We start from the raw sequence: 9,875 nt of genomic DNA, 5'->3' as shown, positions 1-9,875 counted from the left end.
AATAGCTTCGCTCGCCCGATGTTGAGGAGCGGTGCGCGCCCGACGAAGAGGAGCCAGACGCGGTGGGAGGGGGGCCGCCCGCGCCTGGTCGAGGTGCTGGGCCCCTGTCGGCCCTGCAAGGACCGGTGGACATCCAGGCGGTCCACCGCTTGCACCCCAAGGAGCTAGAATGGGCAAGGTAGTGACTGTGGTGACTGCGACCACCGGCAGTACCTTGTGATTGTTGGGGAACGTAGTAATTCAAATTTTTTCCTACGCACACGCAAGATCATGGTGATGCATAGCAACGAGAGGGGAGAGTGTCGTCTACATACCCTCGTAGACCGTTAAGCGAAAGCGTTATGACAACGCGGTTGATGTAGTCGTACGTCTTCATGATCGACCGATCCTCAGTACCGAACGTACGACACCTCCGCGTTCAGCACACGTTCAGCTCGGCGACGTCCCGCGAACTCACGATCCAGTAGAGCTCGAGGGAGAGTTTCATCAGCACGATGGCGTGGTGACGATGTTGATGAAGCTACCGATGCAGGGCTTCACCTAAGCACCGCTACGATATGACCGAGGTGGATTATGGTGGAGGGGGGCACCGCACACGGCTGGGAGAGATCAATGATCAACTTGTGTGTTCTAGGGTGCCCCATGCCCCCGTATATAAAGGAGCAAGGGGGGAAGACCGGCCGGCCCTGTAGGGCACGCCAGGAGGAGGAGTCCTCCTCCTAGTAGGAGTAGGACTCCCCTCTTTCCTACTCCTACTAGGAGGGGGAAAGGAAGGGGGAGAAGGAGAAGAAAACGGGGGCACCACCCCCCTTCCTAGTCCAATTCGGACTAGAGGGGGAGGGGGCATGCGGCCTGCCCTGGCCGGCCCCTCTCTCTCTCCACTAGGGCCCAACAAGGCCCATTAACCCCCGGGGGGTTCCGGTAACCCCTCCGGCACTCCAGTAAAATCCCGATTTCACCCGGAACTCTTCCGATGTCCAAATGTAGGCTTCCAATATATCAATCTTTATGTCTCGACCATTTCGAGAATCCTCGTCATGTCCGTGATCATATCTGGGTCTCCGAACTACCTTCAGTACATCAAAACATATAAACTCATAATACCGATCGTCACAGAACTTTAAGCATGCGGACCCTGCGGGTTCGAGAACTATGTAGACATGACTGAGACTTGTCTTCGGTCAATAACCAATAGTGGAACCTGGATGCTCATATTGGTTCCTACATATTCTACGAAGATCTTTATCGTTCAAACCGCATAACAACATACGTTATTCCCTTTGTCATCAGTATGTTACTTGCTCGAGATTGGATCGTTAGTATTTCAATACCTAGCTCAATCTCGTTACCGGCAAGTCTCTTTACTCGTTCTGTAATGCATCATCCTGCAACTAACTAATTAGTCACATTGCTTTCAAGGCTTATAGTGATGTGCATTACCGAGAGGGCCCAGAGATACCTCTCCGACAATCGGAGTGACAATTCCTATTCTTGATCTATGCCAACTCCATGAACACCGTCGGAGACACCTGTAGAGCACCTTTATGATCACCCATTACATTGTGACGTTTGGTAGCACACTAAGTGTACCTCCAGTATTCGGGAGTTGCATAATCTCATAGTCATAGGAACATGTATAAGTCATGAAGAAAGCAATAGCAGTAAACTAAATGATCAAGTGCTAAGCTAACAGAATGGGTCAAGTCAATCACATCATTCTCCTAATGATGTGATACCGTTAATCAAATGACAACTCATGTCTATGGTTAGGAAACTCAACCATCTTTGATCAATGAGCTAGTTAAGTAGAGGCATACTAGTGACACTATGTTTGTTTATGTATTCACACATGTATTATGTTTTCGGTTAATACAATTCTAGCATGAATAATAAACATTTATCATGATATGAGGAAATAAATAATAACTTTATTATTGCCTCTAGGGCATATTTCCTTCAGTCTCCCACTTGCACTAGAGTCAATAATCTAGATTACACAGTAATGATTCTAACACCTCATGGAGTCTTGGTGCTGATCATGTTTTTCTCGTGGAAGAGGTTTAGTCAATGGGTCTGCAACATTCAGATCCGTATGTATCTTGCAAATCTCTATGTCTCCCACCTGTACTTGATCCCGGATGGAATTGAAGCATCTCTTGATGTGCTTGGTTCTCTTGTGAAATCTGGATTCCTTTGCCAAGGCAATTGCACTAGTATTGTCACAAAAGATTTTCATTGGTCCCGATGCACTAGGTATGACACCTAGATCGGATATGAACTCCTTCATCCAGACTCCTTCATTTGCTGCTTCCGAAGCAGCTATGTACTCCGCTTCACACGTAGATCCCGCCACGACGATTTGTTTATAACTGCACCAACTGTCAGCTCCACCGTTCAATGTAAACACATATCCGGTTTGCGATTTAGAATTGTCCGGATCAGTGTCAAAGCTTGCATCGACGTAACCATTTACGATGAGCTCTTTGTCACCTCCATAAATGAGAAACATATCCTTAGTCTTTTTCAGGTATTTCAGGATGTTCTTGACCGCTGTCTAGTGATCCACTCCTGGATTACTTTGGTACCTCCCTGCTAAACTAATAGCAAGGCACACATCAGGTCTGGTACACAGCATGGCATACATGATAGAGCCTATGGCTGAAGCATAGGGAACATTTTTCATTTTCTCTCTATCTTCTGCAGTGGTCGGGCATTGAGTCTGACTCAACTTCACACCTTGTAACACAGGCAAGAATCCTTTCTTTGCTTGATCCATTTTGAACTTCTTCAAAACTTTATCAAGGTATGTGCTTTGTGAAAGTCCAATTAAGCGTCTTGATCTATCTCTATAGATCTTGATGCCCAATATATAAGCAGCTTCACCGAGGTCTTTCATTGAAAAACTCTTATTCAAGTATCCTTTTATGCTATCCAGAAATTCTATATCATTTCCAATCAGCAATATGTCATCCACATATAATATTAGAAATGCTACAGAGCTCCCACTCACTTTCTTGTAAATACAGGCTTCTCCAAAAGTCTGTATAAAACCATATGCTTTGATCACACTATCAGAATGTTTATTCCAACTCCGAGAGGCTTGCACCAGTCCATAAATGGATCGCTGGAGCTTGCACACTTTGTTAGCTCCCTTTGGATCGACAAAACCTTCTGGTTGCATCATATACAACTCTTCTTCCAGAAATCCATTCAGGAATGCAGTTTTGACATCCATTTGCCAAATTTCATAATCATAAAATGCGGCAATTGCTAACATGATTTGGACAGACTTAAGCATCGCTACGGGTGAGAAAGTCTCATCGTAGTCAACTCCTTGAACTTGTCGGAAACCTTTCACAACAAGTCGAGCTTTGTAGACAGTAACATTATCGTCAGCGACAGTCTTCTTCCTGAAGATCCATTTATTCTCTATGGCTTGCCGATCATCAGGCAAGTCAATCAAAGTCTATACTTTGTTCTCATACATGGATCCCATCTCAGATTTCATGGCCTCAAGCCATTTTGCGGAATCTGGGCTCACCATCGCTTCTTCATAGTTCGTAGGTTCGCTTTGGTCAAGTAGCATGACCTCTAGAATAGGATTACCGTACCACTGATGACCCACAAGTGTAGGGGATCTATCGTAGCATTTTCGATAAGTAAGAGTGTCGAACCCAACGAGGAGCAGAAGGAAATGATCAGCAGTTTTCAGTAAGGTATTCTCTGCAAGCACTGAAATTATCGGTAACAGATAGTTTTGTGATAAGGTAATTTATAACGAGTAGTAAGTAATAAAAATAAATAAGGTGCAGCAAGATGGCCCAATCCTTTTTGTAGCAAAGGACAAGCCTGGACAAACTCTTATATGAAGGAAAGCGCTCCCGAGGACACATGGGAATTATCGTCAAGCTAGTTTTCATCACGTTCATATGATTCGCGTTCGGTACTTTGATAATTTGATATGTGGGTGGACCGGTGCTTGGGTACTGTCCTTACTTGGACAAGCATCCCACTTATGATTAACCCTATTGCAAGCATCCACAACTACAACAGAAGTATTAAGGTAAACCTAACCATAGCATGAAACATATGGATCCAAATCAGCCCCTTACGAAGCAACGCATAAACTAGGGTTTAAGCTTCTGTCACTCTAGCAACCCATCATCTACTTATTACTTCCCAATACCTCCCTCTAGGCCCAAACAATGGTGAAGTGTCATGTAGTCGACGTTCACATGACACCACTAGAGGGATGACAACATACATCTCATCAAAATATCGAACGAATACCAAATTCACATGACTACTAATAGCAAGACTTCTCCCATGTCCTCAGGAACAAACGTAACTACTCACAAAGCATATTCATGTTCATAATCAAATGGGTATTAATATGCATAATGGATCTGAACATATGATATTCCACCAAGTAAACTAACTAGCATCAACTACAAGGAGTAATCAACACTACTAGCAACCCACAGGTACCAATCTGAGGTTTGGATACAAAGATTGGATACAAGAGATGAAATAGGGTTTGAGATGAGATGGTGCTGGTGAAGATGTTGATGGAGATTGACCCCCCTCCCAATGAGAGGATCGTTGGTGATGACGATGGTGATGATTTCCCCCTCCCGGAGGGAAGTTTCCCCGGCAGAACAGCTCCGCCGGAGCCCTAGATTGGTTCCGCCAAGGTTCCGCCTCGTGGCGGCGGAGTTTCGTCCTGTAAGCTTGCTTATGATTTTTTTCTCGGACGAAAGACCTCATATAGCAGAAGATGGGCATCGGAGGGCCACTAGGGGGGCCACGAGGCAGGGGGGCGCGCCCCCCACCCTCGTGGCTAGTGGGTGGCCCCCCTTTGGTACTTCTTGCGCCCAATATTTTTTATATATTCTGAAAAGTGCTCTCGTGGAGTTTCAGGACTTTTGGAGATGTGAAGAATAGGTCTCTAATATTTGCTCCTTTTCCAGCCCAGAATTCCAGCTGTCGGCATTCCCCCTCTTCATGTAAACCTTGTAAAATAAGAGAGAAAAGGCATAAGTATTGTGACATAATGTGTAATAACAGTCCATAATGCAATAAATATCAATATAAAAGCATGATGCAAAATGGACGTATCAACTGAAGGAAATATTCCCTAGAGGCAATAATAAAGTTATTATTTATTTCCTTATTTCATGATAAATGTTTATTATTCATGCTAGAATTGTATTAACCGGAAACATAATACATGTGTGAATGCATAGACAAACAGAGTGTCACTAGTATGCCTCTACTTGACTAGCTCATTAATCAAAGATGGTTATGTTTCCTAACCATAGACAAAGAGTTGTTATTTGATTAATGGGATCACATCATTAGATGAATGATCTGATTGACATGACCCATTTCATTAGCTTAGCACCCGATCGTTTAGTATGTTGCTATTGCTTTCTTCATGACTTATACATGTTCCTATGACTATGAGATTATGCAACTCCCGTGTGCCGGAGGAACACTTTGTGTGCTACCAAACGTCACAACGTAACTGGGTGATTATAAAGGTGCTCTACAGGTGTCTCCAAAGGTACATGTTGGGTTGGCGTATTTCGAGATTAGGATTTGTCACTCCGATCGTCGGAGAGGTATCTCTGGGCCCTCTCGGCAATGCACATCACTTAAGCCTTGCAAGCATTGCAACTAATGAGTTAGTTGCGGGATGATGTATTATGGAACGAGTAAAGAGACTTGCCAGTAACGAGATTGAACTAGGTATTGGATACCGACGATCGAATCTCGGGCAAGTAACATACCGATGACAAAGGGAACAACGTATGTTGTTATGCGGTCTGACCGATAAAGATCTTCGTAGAATATGTAGGAGCCAATATGGGCATCCAGGTCCCGCTATTGGTTATTGACCGGAGACGTGTCTCGGTTATGTCTACATTGTTCTCGAACCCGTAGGGTCCGCACGCTTAAGGTTTCGATGACAGTTATATTATGAGTTTATACGTTTTGATGTACCGAAGGTTGTTCGGAGTCCCGGATGAGATCACGGACATGACGAGGAGTCTCGAAATGGTTGAGACATAAAGATTGATATACTGGAAGCCTATGTTTGGATATCGGAAGTGTTCCGGGTGAAATCGGGATTTTACCAGAGTACCGGGAGGTTACCGGAACCCCCCAGGAGCTATATGGGCCTTAGTGGGCCTTAGTGGAAGAAGAGGAGAGGCGGCCAGAGCTGGGCCGCGCGCCCCTCCCCCCTAGTCCGAATAGGACAAGGAGAGAGGGGGCCGGCGCCCCCCTCCTTCTCTCTCTCTCTTTTCCACCTCGTGAATCCTATTCCAACTAGGATGGGGGGAGAAGTCCTACTCCCGGAGGGAGTAGGACTCCTCCTGGCGCGCCCTATGATGGCCGGCCGGCCTCCCCCTCTTGAACCTTTATATACGGAGGTAGGGGCACCCCAGAGACACACAAGTTGATCCACGTGATCATATTCTTAGCCGTGTGCGGCGCCCCCTTCCACCATAGTCCTCGATAATATTGTAGCGGTGCTTAGGCGAAGCCCTGCGACGGTAGTACATCAAGATCGTCACCACGCCGTCGTGCTGACGGAACTCTTCCCCGACACTTTGCTGGATCGGAGTCCGGGGATCGTCATCGAGCTGAACGTGTGCTAGAACTCGGAGGTGCCGTAGTTTCGGTGCTTGATCGGTCGGGCCGTGGAGACGTACGACTACATCAACCAAACGCTTCCGTTGTCGATCTACAAGGGTACGTAGATCACACTCTCCCCTCTCGTTGCTATGCATCACCATGACCTTGCGTGTGCGTAGGAAAATTTTGAAATTACTACGTTCCCCAACATCAACTCCCCCAAGCTTAGACCTCGCTTGTCCTCAAGCGAAAGCCGAAATCGAAAAATATGTCCACATGTTTAGAGATAGAGGTGTCGATAAAAATAAAATACGGGCATGAGGGCATCATGATCATTCTTAGAACAACAATATATATATATATATTGTCATATGATCTCTTATGCTAAAGTAACAATTCAATCACAATTTCAAGTATGAATCATAAACTTTATTGAGAACCAACAAACTCTAATCTCAGTCATTGAAGCAATTGCAATTTATCATAACATAGGAAAGAGTAAATATAAGAGCTTTTCAGCAAGTCCACATACTCAACCATCTTTTAGTCTTTCACAATTGCTAACACTGACGCAATATTTATGGGTATGGAGTTTTAATCGGACACAGAGAAAGATAGGGGCTTATAGTTTTGCCTCCCAACGTTTTACCTCTAGGGTAATGTCAACCATAATAGTTCATGAAAACTCACATCCAATTAGCTATATATATATCTAGATCTTTCCAACACATTGTGCTTGCCAAAGGATAAAATGTAAAAGGAAAGGTGAAGATCACCATGACTCTTATATAAGGTAGAAGATAAAAGTAAAAGATAGGCCCTTCGCAGAGGGAAGCAGAGGTTGTCATGCGCTTTTATGGTTGGATGCACGAAATCTTAATGCAAAAGAACGACACTTTATATTGCCACTTGTGATATGGACCTTTATTATGCAGTCCGTCGCTTTTATTTCTTCCATATCACAAGATCATATAAAGCTTATTTTCTCCACATTAATAAGTCATACATATTTCGAGAGCAATTTTTATTGCTTGCATCGATGACAATTCACTTGAAGGATCTTACTCAATCCATAGGTAGATATGGTGGACTCTCATGGCAAAAACGGGTTTAGGGATATTTGGAAGCACACGTAGTATCTCTACTTGGTGCAAAGAAATTGGCTAGCTATGAGAGGGAAAGGCAAGCTCGACATGTTGGATGATCCATGACAATATAATTTATCTAAGATGTAAGAAAACATAACACATTACGTTGTCTTCCTTGTCCAACATCAACTCTTTAGCATATCATACTTTAATGAGTGCTCACAATCATAAAAGATGTCCAAGATAGTATATTTATATGTGAAGACCTCTCTTTCTTTATTACTTCCTATTAATTGCAACGATGATCAAAACTATGTTTGTCAACTCTCAACAACTTTTATTCATCATATTCTTTATATGTGAGCTCATTACTCTCCATAAGATCCATATGATCTCTTTATTTATTTTATTCTTTCTCTTTTATTTTATTCCCTCAAGATCATAGCAAGGTAATCAAGCCCTTGACTCAACACTAATCTTTATTATATATAGCTCACAGGCTCGTACATAGAAGGATCATAAAGCAAAACTCACAACTAGATCATACGAAAACTTTATTCTACTAGATCAAGATATTATCAAAAGGATCGAACTAAGAAAAATGGTGAAGATAAAAGTGATGGTGATACAATACCAGGGCACTCCCCCAAGCTTGGAAGTTGCCAAGGGGAGTGCCCATACCCGATGCTCAGTTCTTCTGTTGGTGAAGAAGAAGATGGTTTTGTTGATGGCGTAAGCTTCTTCCTTAATTTGCGCTTGAGGACAGAGTTTTGATCCCTCAGGTCATCGATTTCCTGCTCCAGGCTAAGTATCTTTTTGCATAATTCCTGCTTGTTTTCCTGCAAGAGGCGAAAAGGGGTAAACTCGATCTTAGGTTTCTTTGCTCTATCCGGGAGGCTTGACTTTTTGAACTCCACATGCATGTCCCCAGGTTGAGGTAGTGGGACTTCATCTTCATCTGAGCTCGTCTCCTCCTTTCCCTTAGGTTCATAGTCCTCTTCTTCTTCCGTAGTCCAACCACAATGTTCTGCATCCCCATAGACCTTGGGATCTGCAAGGTAATCAGCCACATAGCTTTCTCCTTCTGAATCCTAGGATGACATGTTGCTCAAATCTGCAGCAAAACAGCTCGAAACAAAGACAGGAGATTTTTGCGTGATACGGTGGTCAAAACCTTCGGGAGGTTGTATAATGAATTTTTAGCGACCAAAAGAAGTATCATGCAAGAAAATGGAGTCCGGAGAGCGCACGAGGTGCCCACGAGGCAGGGGGCGCGCCCAGGGGGTAGGGCGCGCCCTCCACCCTCGTGGAAGCCCCGTGTCCTTTCCGGTCTGCTTCTTATTTTCCTAATTTTTTATATATATTCCAAAACGGAGAAATATTGCCATTAGAACTGTTGTGGAGTCGGTTTACCTACCGTACCACGTACCTATTCCTTTTCGGAGTCTGAAACGTTCCGGAAAGTGTTCCTTATGTATTCCTCCGGGGTTATGGTTTCAATAATATTAGTTTCAACACTTATAGGATTACCTGAGATATAATGTTTGATTCTTTGGCTATTCACCACCCTCGGATTTGTGCCTTCGAAGTTGTTGATTTTTATGGCACCGGAACGATAGACCTCCTCGATAACGTAAGGAACTTCCCATTTAGAGAGAAGTTTGCCTGCAAAAAATCTTAAAATGAGAGTTGTATAGCAATACATAATCACCTACATTGAACTCACGCTTTTGTATCCTTTTGTCATGCCATCTTTTAACTTTTTCTTTGAACAGTTTGGCATTCTCATAGGCCTGGGTTCTCCATTCATCCAGTGAGCTAATGTCAAATAACCTCTTCTCACCGGCAAGTTTGAAATCATAATTGAGCTCTTTAATGGCCCAATATGCCTTATGTTCTAGCTCAAGAGGTAAGTGACATGCTTTGACATAAACCATTTTATACGGGGACATACCCATATGATTTTTGTATGCAGTTCTATAATCCCATAATGCATCATCAAGTTTCTTGGACCAATTCTTTCTAGATCTATTAACAGTCTTTTGCAAAATTAATTTGAGCTCTCTATTACTTAATTCTACTTGACCACTAGACTGTGGGTGATATGGAGATGCAATTCCATGATTAACATCATACTTAGCAAGC

Source organism: Triticum urartu, chromosome 1A, assembly GCF_056163025.1.
Source record: "Triticum urartu cultivar PI428250 chromosome 1A, HENAU_Tu73, whole genome shotgun sequence".
Classification (NCBI taxonomy): Eukaryota; Viridiplantae; Streptophyta; class Magnoliopsida; order Poales; family Poaceae; genus Triticum; species Triticum urartu.
This window is presented reverse-complemented; position numbering follows the sequence as displayed.